The 14,959-nt window shown below is 37.5% G+C and overlaps 1 protein-coding gene across 5 annotated transcripts in view; it reads left to right on the top strand.

Moving 5' to 3' along the window:
- The first annotated feature begins 1,590 nt into the window (after window positions 1-1,590).
- Window positions 1,591-14,959, top strand: part of eif4g1a (eukaryotic translation initiation factor 4 gamma, 1a) — a 94,637-nt gene continuing 81,268 nt past the window's right edge. For 4 of the 5 annotated variants that reach the window (XM_039765278.1, XM_039765270.1, XM_039765262.1 and 1 more), the window contains exon 1: window positions 1,591-1,689. The gene's annotated coding sequence lies outside the window, so the exon portion shown is untranslated. Of the gene's footprint in view, window positions 1,690-2,231; window positions 2,319-14,959 lie in introns of those variants that run through there. The other variant, XM_039765253.1, reaches the window with a different exon arrangement.

Raw genomic sequence — 14,959 nt, 5'->3', positions numbered from 1 at the left:
TACCTTTACAGTTTTTGAAACCTAAATGATGATTTAATTGGTTGACCTGGTTTCATATTGTAAGGTTGAATGCAGGAATACAGAAGATAATAGGTGTCAGAACAATGACCAAATGGTTCTGAGGTGGGCTCCATTTCACAAGTCTGCTGTAAATGTGAGATTTGCCTAGAAGTCCCATTAATTTCCAGAAAAACATACTTTTTGCAGAATGCAAATACCAATGAAAATTGACTTATTTTAAAGACACTGTACTGTATTGTGCAAATGTCTTGGACCACTAGGGAAAAAGAGAGACTAAGCAGTCACACAAAGATGGGAGTTTTGAGGAAGTAATTCTGCTCATTGCTGTTTGCAATGTTTTGAAAAGATGATGCATAGTATATTGGGCAACATCAGCGGCATTACTAGGGTGTCATCTTATGGTGGCCATTCGGATATGTCAAAATAATTTAAAACTTTACTGACCTTTTTACTGGATGGGCACAGCTCCTGGGCAACACTAGTGCGTTGTCTATACCATATAGTTATTTCTGATGGCATATAGCTGTTGTTTCTGATATTTTAATTCAGTCTGGCTGGAGGAGGTGTAGGCACAGCTGCTGTGGCTGTAGGTTCACAAATGTTCTTCTGGGTCAGGTTTCTCTCAGTTGTATGTACAGGAGACTGTAATAAATGATTAACCTGCAGTGTCATATACAATCCCTTCCTTGTGTCACTGTTACGTTGTTGGTTCTCAAAAAGTTATTAGATTCACACATGTGACTTCCTTCAAGAACCCTCATTTTTAAAAAATAGTTACATTGGCTGTAAATGTACATAATATTTGAATGTTTTAAATGCAAAAAAACAGTGACAGGAAGAAAGAGTAATAAATGCGTTTTTGTTTCCCAAAAATTCTAGTCATTCCTAAGTCATTCCTTTCGAGATTGCTAGAACGACAAGGGCTTGGTACCCTAAACCTCCGTCACCCAAGGTTTTCCATGGATTTCTTGAATTCCACCATCGTTTTATATTAATGAGGTAATGACTAGCCTTATCAATTGTGTTAGTGGTGCAGTCTAATAAATAAGGGTAATGGACGGTGACCACAAATTTATGTGTCAGTCGTCAGTCATTTTCCAACCCCATCCTAACACACCCCGGGCAGGGCGCCAGCCCAACGCAGCAAATTTATGTGTGTGGGTATTGATTAAAAAGCAGAACCGATCATCAAATGCATCTTGTATGTATTAACCATATGTTCTTTTTGGTGCTTGCTTTTTCAGACTCATGTTCTACATTAAAATAGAGCTACAAGACGGTTAATGACCCGATAGCATTCCAGAGATTTGTGAGCCTAGAAATTAAACGAATGGCTTGCGGGCTAAAGTCCAAGGCTCTCGCCACATTGCCTGCCTCAGTTGAAAAACAGGAAGCAATTGTACCTGTTTTTATTTTCTGATTATGGGATGTTAACAATAAGGAGAGCAAGTGGTTCCAGGAATTTGTGGAACAGCAGCGAACGTCAAGGGAAATAAAAACCAATACAACACGGAATAAACCTGCATCCTTTAGTCACGTGATAAGGGAACGTATGGTGACCTTTAGCCACGTGACGAGAGACGGACTCGGCGCGGCCCTGATTAACCCGGAAGCGGCGCGCGGTTTCCGTGAGGCCCCGTCCGGCTTCGCGGACTGAAGGAGAGTAAGGTAATGCTATGGCTTCCCTCCCGATTACGTGTTCAGCCGTTAACAATCCGTTCTCATCCGCGGTGATTAGTTTGTCTCAACAGGTTGCCAACCCATCTGATGTGCAGATGCTTAGTTTGCGAGCCATTCCATCAGTTCTCTGTCCAGGATGCCTCGTTTCTTTCATTATGTTCATGCTTGGAGAGCTTTCCTAACAGACCCAATAGACATCGGAGTGTGGCCACCACTTGTTGAAAGCTGAGCCCCGTTTTAAAGAGACAATGAAAAATTGAGTCAAGAGAAGACAAGTAACGACAGCAGCTTGCAGTTACTTGTCCGTTTACCGGCTACTCCGGTGAGGACACCGCCTGCGCGGCCTGCTGCTTTTGTGCCTCCTCTTTAGTAGGCCTGAGTGTACCTGCCGCTTTAACCGAAGTTGCCACTTCGGGGGTGACTAGGCCTCCTTACAGTTTAGGGTGGCGTGGCATTTTATATTTTCTGCTTCGGGTGGAGGTGTACAGATAAAATGGAGACAACAATACATTTGAATATGAACAGATAAAGTAAAGGTATTTGTATACACGATAATACTGCAACGATTATATTGAGGATCTGTTGCGCTTATATGAAGAAAGCGTTACAAGCACAAGGTACGTGCTGTGAGTGTTTTTGGCATTGCCACCTATGTATAAAACAATTGGGTCAGACCCGTTTATGAAAACGGTTAGAAGGTCAGTTTGGGACTTGAGGAACATATGGGTTAGTTAATGGAGTACCCTGAGCCAATTGTGTGTCTTTTATTTGGCCAGAAGTAACTTAAGATTTGCACTAATGCAAGGGTTTCACTTCCATTGGATTTGATTTTTGATGTTGGTCGTATGATATTCATATTTGTCCAGGAAGAAGAATCTGACTTAAAGAGAACTTATTGGCAGCATATGTTTGCTTTGCGTTTATTTATTAACATCCTCTATGCAGCTATTCGTGGGGGAGGGGCTGAAAGAACAAACTGGCACTGCATTTAATGGACACGTGGCCATAAAGTACTGATTGCCACCTGGCTGTACGCAGCTTTGGTCTCTGGATAGCTTTGTTTATAAACATGCGACTTGGCTCTAATTGTTTTACATGAATACAGAATGGCTGACATCTGGCGAACACATTAGACTGTAACGCTAGAAATCAAGAGAAGCGAACTGGTAGAAGGATTAAGTTCGGACATGTCAGCGTAGCTGCCTTCCATCAGTAGGTTTCTTTTTACCGACTTGGTGTCTGGAATGCCAGTTTCCTCCTTTATACTGTGTTTCGGCACACATTTCTCTCAACCCTGGGCGACCAAGTCTCCGTAAAGCCCCGTAGGTGCTCGTTTTCGATGGGTAAGGTTTGGAAAAATGTGAAGTGGATACGTTTATTATTTTGACAGTGCAGGTGAACGTCAATCGCCAGACGCTAAAGTATCCATAAAGCAGGCAGCTGTCACAATAGCAGTGTTGATTTTAGTCGATATTTAGCATGCAGCAATAGCGTACACTGTTTAGTGCGGTACTTGCTGTAAAGAGGGTGACTCGACCATGCTGCTGGGCCTAGTCCTAACTACTTTGTGACACGCAGGTCGACATGAAGCCTGAGGCCTGCAGGCCTGGCGTCGCAACGCAGTCCTCAAAATGTCAGTGATGCGTTATTTAAATAATTTTGATCAGGTTGGTTAAATACTTTATTTAGATTGGAACAGACGTATGTGTAGTTTTAGATTTTCCAGGTTACTTGCGCCGGGCAAACAGCAGCTGAGATGACACGTTGAGTGTGTGTGGGTCTGTGAGAGAGCCGGGAGCGGAAGTTGGCGGGCGGAGCTATAAACCCACGTGGGTGCAGCCTGGATTATTTTGTGCAACAGCAGACACAGACAGGCGGTTTTGGAGACACCTACTCTTCATGTATACTTTATTGTGTAAAGTCTTATTCCTTTTGTGTCTGCTAATTAACATCATTTAAATATTAGGTATTTCAAAGGGAGGAACATCTCGATTGCAATAAGACTTGTCTGAATTAATAACAAAAACCGATATATTGTGTGTAGACCGTATTCTAAAACGTTCACTGTTGCGTGCGGGCAAACGAGTAGTACAACGTGGATACTCAAGTTGTATTTGAGGTGTTTTGTTAGTCCCTGCTCCAGCCAAGTAATTTTTTTTACAGTCGAATGTTTACTTTAAGCGTCTTTCATGCACGCCACCAAAGTGCGCTTGAAAACGCGTGACGATCAAATATGTCCTTTAATCGCATGATAAACTCAAATGTAACTGCATAAAAAGAAATGTGTATTACTGGAGATGTAATAATCATTTTTAAAGCACTTCTCACTTAAGCTAGCACCAATGTGTAGCATTCACCTGGGTAATGCGAAGGCAGCCATTCTTGGCGCAGGTACGCTCGAAAACAGCAATTAGTTGGTGAGTGGTGGAGGATTGTTCATCTTTTTCAAGATTAATTTGAAGGATAGTGCCTCAGTCACTGCACTGTGCCATTGTAATCCACTTGAAGACCTTAGGGTTAGGGCAAGACTAGCATTGTATTTATTGGCTGGTTATTAAAGTAATGGCTTGGGTGAAATTTATCAGCTGGTGAAATCCAGCAGTTCTGCACCTTCAAGAAAGGCAGAATGGCAAACGTTGTTTTTTTATTTTTTTAAATGTCGTCTCTGATAAAATGGACCTGTTTATGCAGCAGTGGAGGGAGAGATAAATGTAGATCCTTGCTGTCTTCCAGTACAGCAGGCATGGAATGAAGCTTGACTGAGATACTCCTGACATGTCTGCCAGTTCCCAGGGAAGTGACCATAAGTAGATGTTACAAACTGGTTAAAAAAAACTTCAGTGCAAATATGTAGCATTCCCCTAAAATACAATCTACATACTGTATTTGTTTTTGATGTGTAACCTTTGTCATGTCAATGCATATTACAGTAACAGCTCAGTGATAAAAATTGTGTCCAAGTTGTCATTTAACTGGTTTTGCTTAATTTCCATACATCTTCAATAATGTAGTTATTTCCCAGATTCTCTGAAATGTGCCTGCATGGGTCAGGTCAGAGTTGTTGTGAAAATAGCCTCTTCCCTTAAGTTGCTTTTATAAATCCAGACACTTGTATGGGAAATTGCATGCTTTTTTTAGTGTTTAGTGAATGTCAAAGCCATTTTAGCTAAAGGGTGAACAGTGTGTTGGGGACTTCAATGGTAAATGCATTTTGAGGCAGAAACCTTAACCATGTTTAAGAAGCATCTGGGAAAGGTGTTGGGACAGCTTAACTATTAGCTAAGTAAACAAGTTTGATGGACTGAATCGGTCTCTTGTTTGTCCAATTGCTTGTGGTGTTTACCCTCAGCTGCAGCCACACAGGCAGATTAACAGCAAATGTGAGAATAGAAATGCAGGTTGATAAACTAGAAATTAAAATTTTTACATATTTCTAATTCATTTAGGGTGCATAATTGCTCAACCTGTGCATGGTAAATAACTGCTTTTTCAGTGTAAATATGTAAAGGATAGTTTTCATGTTTTAGTAGTAACTGGTGCAACATTTGACAGTATGTCTAATAAGCTACTGTTTGATCATTAGTCTTATGAGGCCAGATGTGATTCTCAAATGAGAATACACATCTGGGTGCAACCAGTTAAAAAGTGCATACAGAAGAAATAAAGTTTAGATAAGGGTTGTAGTTTATGGAAATACAATGTTTAAAAACACTGCCTCTATCTTGTCATGGCATGTTTGCATTTCCAGTTAAACATTGTTTCTTTAGTTATTCAATTAAACATGCATTCAGGTTTATTTTGTGCAACTTCATTTGTGCATCTAGTGGTGTAAGGCAGATTTGCTGATTTGTATGTTTTGAGTACTGAAATCGTCATCTCCAGTGGCTCTTCGTTGTCTGCTCTAACGGAAGTCCTTTTGATGAGGTGTGACAAACCATTTATTTCAAACGCATATTTTGCATTTCAAGTTTCAAAGGCTATTATTGACAATTACATTAAGTTTATGCAAAGAGTCAATATTTGCAGTGTTGACCCTTTTTCCAAGACCTATGCAACTCGCCCTGGCATGTTGTTGCCAAATCCTCGCTGATGGCAGCCCATTTTTGCATAATCAATACTTGTAGTTTATCAGAATTTGTGGGTTTTTGTATTGTCCTCCCACCTCTTGAGGATTGACTACAAGTTCAAAATTGGCTTAAGTTCTGGGTTGTTTCCTGGCCATGGACCCAAAATTCTGTTTTGTTCCCAGAGCCACTTAGTCATCACTTTTGCCTTATCGCATGGTGCTCAATCATGCTGGAAAAGGCATTGTTCGTGCGCAAATTGTTTTGTGATGGTTAGGAGAAGTTGCTGTTGGACGATATTTTGGTACCACTAATGTTGGTACTAAAGGAGAACTCCAAAGTGCATTAGTGTATTTTGAGAATCTTTAAATATTTAAACTAAACTTGACCAAATAGCTGTACATAAATTTATTGAACACTTTTGTGTAAACTTCCAGTAGTTAAAATCCACTGCCTCCTGGTAATGAATTATACATGTTGTATCGGTAAATTATTTATCACTGTTAAGGTGATATTTAGTTTGTATGGTAAAGCTCTGTTTATTAAAACCTGTATTTCGAAGATTTGTTCTTTTGGGCCATTTGTATTATCTTTTTCCATGTGAGGATTGCTTTTTCGTTTGTCTCTTTTTGCACTCCCTAATTTGAGTTGAGTTTTTCATGTAAGCATCAGTTAATGTGAGAATTTAACAGGGATACTTGAATGCAGTTTATGGTGGGCACTCGTGAATAATGAATAAGTAAAACTTGTCTAATTAGCCCTGAAAAGCATACTTCCTAAAATGTACTGCAAGTGAATGAAACAAGTTACAAAATCATTGCATGTTTAGTGAATGTCATCAACTGTTAACTAAACTAAAGCTCCATGTTTTGCAGATGGTACAAAGTGTATCAAAAAATAAAATTTCAAAAGCACTCATTTTGTGTGGCCACTCTTGGAAAACACAAATCACAAGTGCATACAAATAAGGGAAGGTTAAGATTCATAATCCATTTTTGCTTGTATTTCTCTCTATTATAATAAAAAAATCCTGGGATGAGGTGAGATTTTTTTAGCCTGTGTCGAGACATCTTTTTCAGAGAGAGAATTTCACGGCCCACAAGATGAGACTTCATGCCAAGAGATTTAACCACATCCAGGGCCGGAAATAAAAGACAAATAGTGGATGACAAAGAACGTCGTAAAGAATTCAAAAACTGCGAAATGCACATACAGGGCAGGTTAGAGATAACGAAAGTACTAAAATTCGAAAGTCTCAAAAAAAGAAAGATCGCATTAGCGCAAACAAACAAGTTATTACTTGGTGAAATAATGGAACAGCGAAAAGAGATCAAATATATTGTTTGGATTTAAACTTTTAAGTTGGAGACATGTAGATTGTCTAATTCTTGCTGCCATCAGAGAAAAGTGGGGGTTGGCAAGCAAAGGGAGCAGGGGGCAAAGCCCCCTAGTCTGAATGAAAAATAAACTCATTGTGCATACTGACTTTTTATAGAGGTGTATGGCATTGCTTCTTATTGTTGTGTTATCCACTATCCATGCACCTTTTAATCAAAAAACAAAGTAGACGGGGCTCAAAACTAAAAAGTTATTACTGCTTTGTATAGCTGTAAATATATGTTAAATCTTATTGATTTCTTTGCCTGGCATTTAAATAGTGCATTAAAAAGTTGAATGTGCTAAATCTGCTGTTAGAAAATCTAGCTCTGTGATATGGACTTTCACTTGTAGAGCTGATGGGTGTGGTTTTTTTTTTTTATTTTTATTTTTTTTTTTGGAAGTAATGTCACATTGCATATCTTGAAATTGGAAGTCCTAGCTGACTTAATGACTCCAGTTGCTAGATCTGATTGCCTTGAGGACGTTGTGTGACAGAACTAGGAATAGGTGGGGGATGAGGGATTATAGAACTCTCTAACGACTTCTCTGGATATTGTCACATTTTCAAAGTACTGTAAGCTTGTGTTATTTTGACAGCCAGTTTGTGTACTTTCAGACAAGTTGGGAGGTTGTACAGATGTCCTCCAGTTTTGTTGATTTAATTTGCAATTTGGGCTGAATTTTTCTTCTCTGTTGTGTTGGAACATTTTTATGTAGTACAATCTTGGCTGCTTAAATATTGCAGTATACTTTGAGCTTTCGTTTAAGTGCTTATTGTCATTTTAGATACATACACACACAGTATATAGACAAATGTCTAATTATACATATAATCGATGCCTCTGGACTAATCAATTTTGCTCCTTAAAATGCAAATGCAAGGACAATTTTTGTAATACTAATTGAATAGGCATGACTGTGATTGTCATACTAAAATTTGGCTTTGACAGTTCACTAATGTCTAATGTGCTTTTTTTTTTTTTTTTTCAGCTTCGTCTTCCTCTTAGATTGCATTGCGTGCTGCCTCCATAATCTCTTACTGGCTTTAGCTGTTGTTTGACTTGCTATAGGCAAACCTGCTCAAAAAAAGTGCAGTACCCCACTATCGTAAGAGAGCCTATAATTATTAAATCTCTTATCTGGTTCATTTTATACATACTTTGGTAACTGCTGTTTCCTAACATTTAGCATGCTACTAAATGATCCTAGTGAAGCATATTAAACTCATTAGTGCATATTATAAACAGGAACTGACCTGCCTCTGTCTCTGTTAATTTGTCAAGAATCTGTCTTCTATTCAAAAAGTGAATCTCATAAGGGTTTGCTTTCCAGTTTTTGATGTGTGCTGATTTATTTTGGAAGTACTCATAGTTAACAGTATTTTAGCAAAAAAAGCAAGCGTTTTGCACATTTTTGAGCATGCATCTTTTTTTTTCGCATTGTTTTCCATTATACAGCATTAGTCACCATTGACTTCTGTCAAAGCTGTATTTTATCAAACTTTTTTCTCTCCATTCTGCATGAAAGCATGAGATTACATTTTTTTTCTCTTACTACTAGAAACTACAAGGGATAAGTAAAATATAACAATTTGGGAGAAGTATTCCTTTAAGAAGATTTTTTTAAAATCGTAATCGTGCAGAGCAACATTTCATCAGCCCTTCCTGGAAATAATGTATATAAATACTGCTTTCTGTGAAAATCTTGTTAGTTAAACCAAAATTAGGCAAAAGTTGAGGCCTAGCTACTATTCTTTATTCAGTTCTTTGAATTGTATTAAGGTCATTCTTTCACAGGATCTTGTCCCTATAATGCTTGCTAGTTTTTCTGTTTTTTTATTTTTTTATTTTTTATTTTTGGGTTTGGCACCTTAAATATTAACTGCCTTGTGTGCATACAGACATTAAAATAATTAATAAATTGTTAAAATTTTTTAATTTTTAGAAATTGAACATAGTAGTGCAACTCAAAGAAGTTGTTTCAAAAGTGACTGGACTAAATCAGAGTTGGAGTGGCATTTTGAGTGTGTAATAAATATCTTGCCAAACATTATAAATCAACTCAAGTTTGGATGACCTGTATGCATAGAAGGGTGTTTAATATTTACCATTTTCTATATTTTAGTGCAGTGTTTCTCGTCACTAAAACTAGGTCCCCTAGTTCAAAAAGGCCAAGTCCAGTTTGGGGTTGGGCTTTCTTAAATGAAATGAACGTGATAAGAAATGGGAAATAAATTTTGGGTTGTTTTTCCCCTTGATGAAACCAGTGTGATTACAAACTGGATATGACTTAAGTTTGTTTATTGTCTTAGCAGCTGGGTGTTACATTGGGGTAAAGTGTGAGCTAGTCACACTGAAACAGCTTTTTTTTTTTTTTTTCTTTTTTCCTTCCCCAACCTCCCATGACCTTGCAACCCAATGATGGTGACTCCTGACCTAGCAAAGGCAACTCGCAATGTAAAAAGTTGTCACTACTCAGTGTTTAAGCAGCAATGTTTTTGAGTAATTAATACAGCAAAACAATGAAATACATGGATTTATATTAAAATGTTAATCAAAACTATTCTTGAAGAATGAAAGTATTCACCATTTTCCTTGATGGCAGCTTTAAAACTCTTGGCATGCTCTGAACTAGTTTTCATGATGTACACATTTTCCAGCAGTTTTGAATGAGCTTCTACATACTGAGCACTTGTTGACCGCTTTTTCTTCTCTTTCCAGTCTAATTCATGCCAAACCATCTCTGTTGGGTTTAGTCTGTGAGAATGGAGGCCATCTTGCCTGCTGCAGCACTCCCATCTCTCTCCTTTGCCAAATAGCTCTTAGGTCAGGTTTATACTTCACGATCAGAATGCATATGTGCACATATGGCCGGCATGCGTTCCCAGCATTCATTTGATGCATGTGCGATTTGCAGTACCAGCAAACTATTGGGGGTCAAAGTGTGATCAAGTTGAAATGTGACATCGAAAACTGTTTACTATCTACATATGACAGCAATCATCTTTGCTATCCTATTGGATTGATGTGCGTTCTTCAATGTTTGACTGGTTTGATGTCGTGAAGCAAAATGCCAACATACATATGCATTTATGGTGTTTATATATTCAAGCGTCGCCTATTCCTCTATGCAATGACACAATACCTTTTTAAAGGTCTCCCAAACCATCTTCTGTGCCATCTTTTTATATATAAGGTGTCTTGCCAAGACTTTCTAGTAATTTCAGTCCCTAGCATGTGTAGTGCTGTTCTACAAATTTTGTGAAAAATATTAAATATTCCCATATTTGGTTTGGTATAGTTTTTGATACTGGTACAGAGTTGCAAAAGCTGGTTTTGGTACTGAAGTCCACATTTTAGTATCAATCCTACACTATGGAACTACACATGCAGACATCTGTTCACCATCTCTCCATTTTATGAAGACCTGGCTATAAATCTCCAAAATCCAAATTGGGACTCCTCTGCCCAAAGTACAGATTTCGTCTAGTTTGATGTCCACTTCCTGCGTTTCTTGGTTCATGCAATTTGTTTTTTTTTTTTTGCTGCAATGATATCTTGAAGACCTGATTCACAGTCTTCCCTCAATAGTTAATATTAATAGTGTCTGCTTCTTGAACCCTATGAAGTTTGTGGTGTGAAATGCAGTTAATTGGTTGTTTCTGTGGCTGATTATTTATAGTGGTCTAATCTGCTGCAGGACTGGTAACTGATGGTCTTTCTTTTCTTTGGTGGTCCTCATGAGAGCTCCTTTCAGCATAGAGCTTGATGGTTTTTGAGACTGCACATGAAGAAGCTTTTAAAAGTTGTTACATTTCAGACTTGGCTGTTTTTTATTTTAACTAATAGAATATTTCTTTTTGTGAAATTTAGATTTGTCTTCTCACTTTATGGGCTATTAAAATAAGTAATAACAGCCTAATACAAAATAGGGCTGTAAATGCTTAAGTAAAGTAAGACTTCTTGCACGTGATTAAATGTTGTGCAATATCTCTAGACGAGACAATGTTTAAGTGAGTTTTTATGTAGGGGTGTGTGTGTGTGTGTGTATGTATGTATTTATGTATGTTTACACAAGACATGGTTTAATTTATGTAAGAACAGAAGTGTGGCTTGATATGGAATAAAAATAATTGAAAGCCTCATTTTCATACATTTTATATACAAATATTATACATGAGTTCAGATTTACTATTCTGTCCATAACAAAAGCTTTGTATTGTTGATTACATTTTAGTGTTTACTAATATTAATGTTTATTAATAATTAACATTGTCCTTATTTTTAAAGAATGGCAATCTTGATAGTGCTGCCTCAAGACTTTTAAACATAGCAGTTTGTATGGCAGCTGTGCCTTGTGTTTTTTTTTTTTTTTAATACTGTACGTGTTTTGCATTTGGTAACCAAAAAAAATTCTCTGAGCAAGCGAGGTAAGTGATGCTTTTTGTCTAATTCAGAGCCCCAGATGCATACCTCAGGTTCTCATGAGCATCTTGAAATATTCAACCATTTGTAACTGTTCAACTAATTCACTGTACAGGAATTGTTATGGGCACAAATCGGTTGATTACCAACTAAGAGAAATATCACTAAAAGACGTATTAAAGTATACTCCACTCAACAAAAAATTGCTTTTTACAGTTTGGCTCATTATGCTCATTACAAGATGGTAGTCTGGATTAAACAATCTAATTAAAAATTGGTTTGAGTAAGACAATGCAGTCTTTTATGGTTATTAATAAATAATCTTATTTGATGTGGGCTGTATTGCAGTAAATAGAAAACGCAATGTTTCATGACGATAGAACATCATGATTTGAAGCAATTTTGAATGAACTTGGAATGCAGCAACTTTGAATCAACTTAACATACCACTGCATGTTGCCTCGTTGGAGCAGCCAGTGATACAACAAAGCTATTGCAACCTGAACTAAAACCCCCGATACCATTTACCAATCACCCAGTTTAGATGCATTCTGTAGCACATGGATAAAACAGGCAATTATTTGAAATCCACATGCATCTCTCCACCCAAGAAAGCCGAAGATACTGATCATGATCAGATGTTTTGAAATCCACTATGTGCTGATGTAAACTTTTAAGACCTAACATAGCCATAGTGCTAATACACGTTGGGTTGAAACCCCATGCTCACTCGTGGACAACGGCCAAACTTCACACAGGGTGACCAGGCAGAGATTAAAAAAATTGGGTAGTAGATCTTTGAAATGGCAACTGTAATGACTTTTACACTATTCTGCTCTACATAAGAGAGATCCTTGTCTAGTTGGCTCTATATTTTTCCACACCTTTACTTTCTGCTTCTCTTCAGTGGATTATTTAGTTAATGTTTAGTACTTCAGGTGATTTTGGGAATTACTTATGCTTTAGTTTTAGTTGGGTGTTACAAGCCAGAACTTCCATAGTATCGTAATTACCAGGAGCGGGTCAATGTAAACTGTAAATAATTTTATTTTCTAATCCCGGATATGTGGCTCTTTAAAGCATTTTGACAGACTAAAACTTGCTCAGCTTAAAATTGCCTATTTTCCTTTATTTACATGAAAACTTTCCCCATGACTGTCACTGTGAACAGACTTATCTCAGGAAAAATAGTGTTAATAGTCTGAATTTAAATACTTCCAATTTCCTTTTTTTGTGTTGAAAAATACCTCAAATACGAAGGCATGTTTTCTGAAATTGAAAACTTTGTTGCTTGAAAGTGTATGTATTAGAAAGTTTTACCAATAACCTATAAAATATTTTGAATTTTGTAATTTTGGTCTGGAAGCCTGCATTAGATTTTTTTAATACTCTTTTCACCTGCATGCCTGTGAATGTCTATTAGGGGCTGTGTAAATACTGTAAAATGCTTTGTTAGCCAGGGTTGAACACTCTGATAATTAAAATCCACTTTTAAAGTTTTGCATTTATTGTAGATGTCTGCTTACTCTATTTAACGGCTTCTTCTTTTGGGTGCTTCTGTTAGGGGGTTGCCACAGCGGATCATCTTCAGTTTCGTCCCGTCTTCTGCTTCTTGCTCTGTTACACCCACCTCCTACTTTATGGTCAGTGCCACCGTCTCCAACCCATATAACATAGCTGATCTCACTACTGTCCTGTAGACCTTCCCTTTAATTCTTGCCGATAACCGTCGGTCACAAATCACTCCTGAATCATGATATAATTTGAATGGATATCAGAGCAAGTAAAATGGCAGGAGGTTTCTAATCAAAGACCATTGTGAATTACTTCCATAGGATTTATTTTCCTTTTTTTTATGGAATTGGCAGTTTTACAAACATTTCAGTGTGAACGTTTTGGCAACACACACTCCTCACTAATCCAGGTACAGTATGTGGCATGTACTCCTGTTGTCATTCTCATTGGTATCATTGTAGGCATCTAAAGCAACCAGCTATACGTTAAAAAGTATCCTTAAGGTTTATGCAAATGGGGGTGGTGCTTTCATATCGGAATTATTTTAATTTCACTGTTCTATGCATCACAATGCAAAGGTTGTTGGGTTCCATGAAGAGGCAGGTTTCTACTTTAGTCCACATCAACAGAGAATCGGCTAATAAAAATGCTAGTCATATCAGCTAATATATTGTATAAGATTATGGTGGCTAGCTAGCCAGTAACAAAAGTGAATGTATTGTGGCATATTAGGTAATTTGCATGCATACTAATTCGCATGTTCCACTCTGGTTCATGTAAAGATGACAGGTGAAAGAAATTCAGGATTAAATATTTTAGTATATTTTAATAGTCACTATTTGGTTAAGTACTGTTAAGGTTAAATATGTAACAGTATGAATATTGTCGCCAACAAGAAATTTGCTTAGGGCAAGCTGGCTCCCCATTTCTTAAATGTCTACCTTGAAACTTGTCAGCAGCAGAATTCACTGATTGCTTGTTTGGACTGTACCAGTTTGAACAAGCTTGGCTAGAGGTTTACTGACTTTGTAAGTGCAGCTGTAATTCTGCCATGGTGTCAGTTTACATTGTATATACTGTACATACGGTAATTTGCACTAATGTTCAATTCTGATAAATTGTTCAGTGCATTTCACCATAAAAAAATAAATCAATTGGTGTCTTTAGTGTTTACAATAATTGGCAATATTGAGTAATATGAAAAGTATTTTGTGGCCCCAGAGGCCTTGATTTAAAATGAAGATCAAGCACAGTATTTATTTTTGAGGGTAACAACCAAATTTCCTATGTTAAGTTAATTTATACCATGAAAAGTGACTTGGAAAATACGGAACCTAGTTGTTAATGAATTAAAATGAGCCACAGTGCAGTTTACTATGGCATATGGTGTTAACCTACTTTTCTCTGTGATAACATTTTCTTCTGTCATTGATGTCAAAGTGACTATGTTTTTGAAGCTGTGCAGATAATTTGCATCATTTTTATGGTTCAAATATTGTTCAAACTGCAGAATTACATTTGGCTTTGAAGTAAAGGTGTGACGTTAAAGATGGTTATCTATTGTAATTACAGTAATCCCTCGCTATATCGCGCTTTGACTTTCGCAGTTTTGCTCTATCGCGGATTTTATATGAAAGCATAACTAAATATATAACGCGGATTTTTCGCTGCTTCGCGGGTTCTGCAGACAATGTGTCTTTTTTACTTCTTGTACATGCTTCCTCAGTTGGTTTGCCCAGTTGATTTCATACAAGGGACGCTGTTGGCAGATGACTGAGAAGCTAACCAATCAGAGCACGCAGTTAAGTTCCTGCCTGCTGAATGCGGTGTTAACCAGGAAGTCTCGTCTCGCTCATTCAGCATCAACGTGTTTCG

The sequence above is a fragment of the Polypterus senegalus genome, chromosome 1 (assembly GCF_016835505.1).
Source record: "Polypterus senegalus isolate Bchr_013 chromosome 1, ASM1683550v1, whole genome shotgun sequence".
Lineage (NCBI taxonomy): Eukaryota > Metazoa > Chordata > Cladistia > Polypteriformes > Polypteridae > Polypterus > Polypterus senegalus.
Note: the sequence above shows the minus strand (reverse complement) of the source record. Positions and strands in the feature narration are given on the sequence as shown.